The sequence below is a fragment of the Neophocaena asiaeorientalis genome, unplaced genomic scaffold (assembly GCF_003031525.2).
Source record: "Neophocaena asiaeorientalis asiaeorientalis breed wild unplaced genomic scaffold, Neophocaena_asiaeorientalis_V1.1 scaffold138, whole genome shotgun sequence".
Classification (NCBI taxonomy): Eukaryota; Metazoa; Chordata; class Mammalia; order Artiodactyla; family Phocoenidae; genus Neophocaena; species Neophocaena asiaeorientalis.
Window position 1 is genome coordinate 3,793,852 of NW_020172632.1, and position 7,752 is coordinate 3,801,603.

At 37.6% G+C, this 7,752-nt stretch overlaps 1 pseudogene; it reads left to right on the top strand.

The window, feature by feature from the left end:
- Positions 1-6,327: 6,327 nt before the first annotated feature.
- Positions 6,328-6,895, top strand: LOC112395835 (ras-related protein R-Ras2 pseudogene; annotated as a pseudogene).
- Positions 6,896-7,752: the final 857 nt, after the last annotated feature.

Genomic DNA, 7,752 nt, shown 5'->3' on the forward strand with positions numbered 1-7,752 from the left:
AAATCTGTGAATTCAAAGATGTCATTTGAAATTATCCATCCATCATCAGAGGAATACATATTTTAGTTTATTTAGCTAATTTTACACCTCAAGGAACTAGAAAAAGAACAAACTAAGGCCAAAGATAGCAGAAGAAAGAAAATAACAAAGATCAGAGCAGAAAAAGTATCAATATATGGACCAGAAAAATAGTAGGAAAAAAAATCAATGAAACTGAGCTGTTTTAAAGAAAAACAAACAATACTGACAAATTTTCATCTTGACTAAGAAAAAAGAGAAGATTCAAATCAATAAAATCAAAAATGAAAGAGAAGACATTACGACTGATACTGCAGAAACACAAAGGAGCATAAAAGACCATTATGAACAATTATATGACAACAAATTGGACAACCTAACAGAAACAGATAAATTCCTAGAAATATAATCTGCCAATATCAAATAGATAAAAATTTTGAATCACTATGTTGTACACCTGAAACTAATATAATAATATTATAAATCAACTATACCTCAATAAAATTTTTAAATAAAATAAATTTTTATTTAATCTTTGAAAAGACTGAATCATGAAGAACTAGAAAGTATGAATAGACCTATAACTAGTAAGAAGATTAAATTAGTAATCAAAAATCTCCCAAAAAAGGAAAAGTCCAGGACAAGTTGGTATACCTGGTAAATTGTACCAAACATTTACAGAGAAATTAATGCCAATCCTTCTCAAACTCTTCCAAAAAATTTAAAGTAGATGGAACACTTCCATACTCAACTTGCAAGGCCAGCATCACCCGGTTAACAAAGCCAGACAAGGATATTGCAAGAAAAGAAAATTACAGACCAACATCCCTGATGCACATAGATGCAAAAATCCTCAGCAAAATATTAGCCAACCAAATTCAACAATACATTAAAATAATCATAAACCATAATCAAGTGGAATTTATTCTGGGGATGCAAAGATGATTCAATATCCACAAATCAGTAAACGTGATACATCACATTAACAAAATTAAAGATAAAAATCATATGATCATCTCAATCGATGCAGAAGAAGCATCTGATAAAATTCAACATCCATTCATGATAAAAACTGTCACCAAAGTGAGTATTGAGGGAATGTACCTCAACATAATAAAGACCATACACTACAAGCTCACAGCTAACATCATACTCAATGGTGAAAAGCTGAAAGCTTTTACTGTAAGATCAGGAATAACACAATGATGCCCACTCTCACCACTTTTATTCAGCATAGGTCTAGAAGTCCTGGCCAGAGAAATGAGGCAAGAAAAAGAAATAAAGTTATCCAAATGGGAAAGGAAGAGTGAAATTGTCTCTATTTGTAGATGACATGATATTATATATAGAAAACCCTAAAGACTACCAAAAAAACTGTTAGAACTAAAAAAAGATTCAGTAAAGTTGCAGGATATAAAATCAACATACAAAAATCACTTGCATTTTGATATGCTAATGATAAACTATCTGAAAGAGACATTAAGAAAGCAGTTCCATTTACAGTCACATTAAAGACAATAAAATACTTAGGAATAAACGTGACCAAGGAGGTGAAAGACTTGTACACTGAAAACTGTAAGACGCTGATGAAAAAAACTGAACAAGACACAAATGGATTGGAAAAATTAATATCAATAAAACACCCATGCTCCCCAAAGTGATCTACAGATTCAATGTAATCTTTATTAAAATTCCAATGGCATTTTTCACAGACACAGAAAAAAAACCCTAAAATTTATATGGAACCACAAAAGACTCTAAATAGCCAAATCAATCTTAAGAAAGAAAAACAAAGGTGGAGGTATCACACTTCCTGATGTCAAATTATATTACAAAGCTATAGTAATCAAGACACTATAGTACTGGCATAAAAACAGACACTTAGAACAATGGAATGAAATAGAGAAGCCACAAATGAGCCCACCAACTAATCATTGACAAAGGCACAAAGAACATAAAATGGGGAAAGGATAGTCTCTTTAATGAATACTGTTGGGAAAACTGGATATTCACATGCTAAAGAATGAAACCAGACCTCTATCTTACACCACTCACACAGATTAAAGACTTAGTGTAAGACTGGAAACTGTCAAAACTCCTAGAAGAAAACACAGGGAAAAAATTCTTTAATGTTGGTCTTGGCAATGGTATTTTGTATTTGACACCAAAAGCACAGGCAACAAAAGCAAAAGCAAACAAGTGACGCTACATCAAATGAAAAGGATTTTGCACAGCAAAAGAAACCAATAACAAAATGAAAAGACAACCTGTGGAATGGGAGAAAATATTTGCAAACCATATATCTAATAAGAGATAAATATCTAAATATATATAAGGAACTAATATAACTCAATAGCAAAAAACAAATAATCAGAATTTAAAAATTAGCAAAGGACCTGAATAGGCATTTTTCCAAAGAAGACACACAAATGGCCAATGGTACATGAAAAGATGCTCAGCATCACTAATCATCAGGAAAATGCAAGTCAAAACCACAGTGAGATATCACCTCACTCCTATTAGAAGGGCTATTATCAAAAAAAACAACACAAAACAAATGTTGGTGAAGATATGGAGAATAGAGAACTCATGTGCTATTGGTGGAATAATAATAATGTAAATTATTACAGCCATTATGGAAAACAGCATGTAGTTTCCTCAAAAAATTAAAAGTAGAACTACCACATGATCCAACAATCCCAATTCTGGATATATATCCAAAAATAAATGTCTTGAATAGCTATCTGTGCCTCCATGTTCACTGCAGCATTATTTACAATAGCCAAGATATGGAAACAACCTAAGTACTCATTAATGAATGAATGGACAAAGAAAATATGGTGTATATATACATATATATATATACACACACACGCGATAATGGAATATTATTCAGTTACAAAAAATAATAAAATCTTGCCATTTGCCACAACATGGATGAACCTGGAGGCCATTATGCTAAGTGAAATAGGCCAGGTAGAGAAATCCAATTACTGTGTGGTATCACTTATACTTGGACTCTAAAGAAAAAAAGTCACATTTATAGAAAGAGAGAGTAGAATGGCAGTTGCCAAGGATTGGGGAAATGGTGAGATGTTGGTCAAAAGGTACAAACTTTCAGTTATAAGGTGAATAAGCTCTAAAAATCTAATGTACAGCATGGTGACTGTAGTTAATAATACTGCATTGTATACTTGAAATTTGCTAAGAGAGAAGATCTTAAGCTTTCCACCATACATACTCAAAAAAGGGTAAATATTAAGGTGATGGACACGTTGATTAAATTAATTGTGGTAAATATTTCACAATGTATCAATATTCATATGTCAAATCTACCATATACACTTTAAATATATACAGTTTTCAATAGATCTTTATTGGAGTATAATTGCTTCACAATACTGTGTTAGTTTCCACAATGAAGTGAATCAACCATATGCATACATATATCACCATATCCCCTCCCTCTTGAGCCTCCCTCTCTCCCTCCCTATCCCACCCCTCTAGGCGGTCACAAAGCACCAAGCTGATCTCCCTGTGCTATGCTGCTGCTTCCCACTAGCTATTTTACATTTGGTAGTGTATATATGTCGATGCTACTCTCACTTTACCCCAGCTTCCCCCTCCCCACCCTGTGTCCTCAAGTCCATTGTCTATGTCTACGTCTTTATAGAGTGCTTGTTTTTTTGATATTGAGCTCCATAAGCTGTTTGTTAAATACATACAATTTTATTATATTAAAATTGTTTTCAATAATTATATTCAATAATTATTAAATTATAATATATTCTATTATATTTGAATATGATATATAATATATATTACATGTATATGATATATGTATATATTATATAATATATTCAATTCAATAAAGCTGGAAACAAAACAAAACATCTACCAAAGCTGTTCCATTAAATTCTATGGCTTCAAGAAACTGTTAGATGCTCATTGAATATCATGATAATATCTTCATCAGCAACCTATAGATTTAAAAAAATAAAAAAGATAACAAACTTGTGCTCTTTGGGAAAAACAATCTCATCTGGTTTGCTTGTTTTTGTGTTTTAAAATACAGAAAAGTACCATAAAAATTATAATAAAAAGTCATATGTGAATTCCCAAAGTAAACAAATATTGATATTTTCTCAAAAAAAGAAAAAAAGATTTGTTAGGTTGCATCCAGATGAGCCTTTACTCTAGTCCTAATAAAGCTCCACAACTAAGACATTCCTCTTCTGAGAACTCTATCTAATGCCTTGTGTTTTATGATGCCCCCCCACTCCAGCTTTGCACACAAAATATTCCCAGCCCTAGGTGAATGTGGGAATTTGTTGGCCTACTGCTTTCTAACAGACTTTCCCCAGCATCAAATAGTGTCCTCATTTGCGTTCACAAAGTAATGCTCATCAAAAGACTGAGGGGGAACGCTCTGCAGATCTCCAAAGCTCTTTCTTTGTGCAGTTCCCTCCTCTCTGGCACTCTGCTTGGCTAGTAATAGCTGCCTTCCCCTCCAAAAGCTCCAGTATCTATCTCCTCAACCCAGCAAGACCACCAGACTCTGAATTTCCCTTGCCTCCACTACAGTGTAGAAACTTCCTCCAGGGAATAAGTTGAGGAAATCAAGGGGTTTGCTTCATTAATTTCCCATTTCTCAGGGTTCACAGTCTTGCAAGGCCTGTTGCCCAATGTCTGAAACATTGTTTCACATATTTTGTCTGGTTTTCTAGTTAAGTGGAAAGGTAAATCTAGTCCCTGTTACTACCTCATGGCTGAAAGTGTTAAGTCCCTCCTAACTCTGGTTTTGCATTCCTCAAATCTATCTTCTTCCTTATAAAGCCAGAGTGATATTTCATAAATGCAAATATAACATTATCTCTCCTCACTTAAAACCCCTCGATTGCTTCCATCTGACACTAATCCCATTCTTAAACTCTAGGTTCCTGTCATGCTAAGCAGTCCTGGAATTCATCAGGCTGTTTCATGCACCTATGCTTATTTTACTCCCCACTCCTTTAGCCTTTAAAAGATAGCTCTTGGGCTTCCCTGGTGGCGCAGTGGTTGAGAGTCCGCCTGCTGATGCAGGGGACACGGATTCGTGCCCCGGTGCAGGAAGATTCCCACATGCCACGGAGCTGCTAGGCCCGTGAGCCATGGCCGCTGAACCTGCACATCCGGAGCCTGTGCTCGGCAACGGGAGAGGCCACAACAGTGAGAGGCCCGCGTACAGCAAAAAAAAAAAAAAAAAAGATAGCTCTCTGTGGTCAGAGGATAAAAACTTCCAGTTAAAAGAAGAATAAGTTTGGGGGATCTAATGTACAGCATGGTGATTATAGTTAATAATTTGTATTACATACTTGAAAGTTGCTAAGAGAGATTGTCAACATTCTCACCATAAAAAAGAAATGGTAGGGACTCCCCTGGTGGCGCAGTGGTTAAGAATCCGCCTGCCAATGCAGAGGACACGGGTTTGATCCCTGGTCCAGGAAGATCCCACATGCCGCAGAGCAACTAAGCCAGTGCACAACTACTGAGCCTGCACTCTAGAGCCTGCGAGCCACAACTACTGAAGTCCAAGTGCCACAACTACTGAAACCTGCACGCCTAGAGCCCAAGCTCCACAACAGGAAAAGCCATGGCAAGGAGAAGCCCGCGCACCACAACAAAGAGCAGTCCCCGCTCCCCGCAAGGAGAGAAAACCCATGTGCAGCAACGAAGACCCAATGCAGCCAAAAATAAACAAATTTAACAAAAAAAGAAATGGTAGTATGTGAGATGACAGAGGTATTAGCTATTGCCATGGTGGTAATCATTTTGCAATATAGAAGTGTATCAAGTCAACATGTTGTACACCTTAATATTACGCAATGTAATATGTCAATTATATCTCAATGGGAAAAAGAAAGGCACAGCTCTCTGTATCCTTTATGAATACTTCAATAACCACTCACTGAATCTGGCACAGTCAATTCCTTCTTCCTTTGTACTGACATTTTATCTAGTACTGAATTCAGTTATTATTGTTAACCCTATTATTATCTGTTCATCACACATATATTGAAATTAGTTGTGGGTAGGTGCTACAGAGAGGTGTAGAGGAGCAAGACCCTGGCCCCTGACGCTCCTGGCCCCTGAGGTCACCCCACTTCTCCACCCCTTGGGCCTGACCGGCCAGCCCCAGGAGTGCTGCGAAGCCACCAGACCCTGGACGCCTGCGGGCCCCACATGTACCCAGAGCTAGACCTAGGTCAGGTGGCAGCTCAGTGGCCAGGCTGGACTCTGAGCATCCTGGTGGTGGTGGCGCACTGACCTAACGGCTCTGGCCAGAAGTACCAGTTGGTGGTGGATGGTGGGGTAGCTTGGGCAAGTTGGCGCTCCCCATCCGACTCATACAGTCCTCTTTTGTAACAGACTGTGAGCCAACCATCTGCTTTGTGTGTGTATGATAGATGACAGAGCAGCCCAGTTAGATGTTCTGGATACAATAGGACAAGAAGTTTGGAGCTATAAGAGAACAGTTCCTGAGAACTGATGAGGGTTTCCTATTGCTCTTTTCAGACATACATAGAGGCAGTTTTGAAGAAATCTGTGAGTTTCAAAGACAGACTCTCAGAGTAAAGGATCATGATGAGTTCCAATGATTTTAATTGGTAATAAAGCAGACCTGGATCACCATAGACAGGTAATGTAGGAAGAATAGCAGTTAACCCACAACTTAAGGTAACATACTGTGGGGGTGTCAGCAAAGATTAGGATGAACATAGATCAAGGTTTCCATGAACTTGTCTGGGTTATAAGGAAATTTCAAGAGTGGGAATGTCTTTCTTCACCAACGAGGAAAGAAAAAGACAAGAAAAGCTGCCATTGTGTCATTTTCTAAGAATTATTTGAGTTTTAGCTACCCACTGCCAGGAAAAGCCTGCATCTTCTCCTTCTCTCCTTACAGTTTACATCATGTTGGTACCTTTCTAGCCTTAGATAAATGATCCTGGTAGCCTTAGACCAAGAAGCTGGTTAAACCTTTCCATGAAGCTAATCTTATGGTCATTTCAAGACAGATTTAAAGGAAACACTAAGGATGCTTCAAAAATTAGCGGATTCCATATACAAAATGAACTCAAATGAATTGAAGACTTAAATGTAAGACCTGAAACCATAAAAGTCCTAGAAGAAAATATAGGTGGTACACTCTTTGACATCAGTCTTAGCAAAGTTTTTTTGGATATGTCTCCTTAGACAAGGGAAACAAAAGCAAAAATAAACACGTGGGACTACATCAAACTAAAAAGCTTTTGCATATCAAAGGAAACCACCAACAAAGTGAAAAGGCAACCTAATGAATGGGAGAAGATATTTTCAAAAGATATGTTCCATAAGGGGTTGATATGCAAAGAGCTCATGCAACTCAATATCAAAAAAGCCCAAACAGTTTGATTAAAAAATGGGCAGAAGACCTGAATAGGAATTTTTCAAAGGAGACATACAGAAGGCCAACAAGCACCTGAAAAGGTAGTAAACATAACCAATCATCCAGGAAATGCAAATCAAAACCACAATGAGACACCACCTCACACCTTTCAGAATGGCTGTTATCAAAAGGAGAAGAGGGCTTCCCTGGTGGCGCAGTAGTTGGGAGTCCGCCTGCTGATGCAGGGGACACGGGGTTGTGCCCCGGTCCAGGAGGGTCCCATGTGCTGCAGAGCAGCTGGGCCCGTGGGCCATGGCCACTGGGCCTGC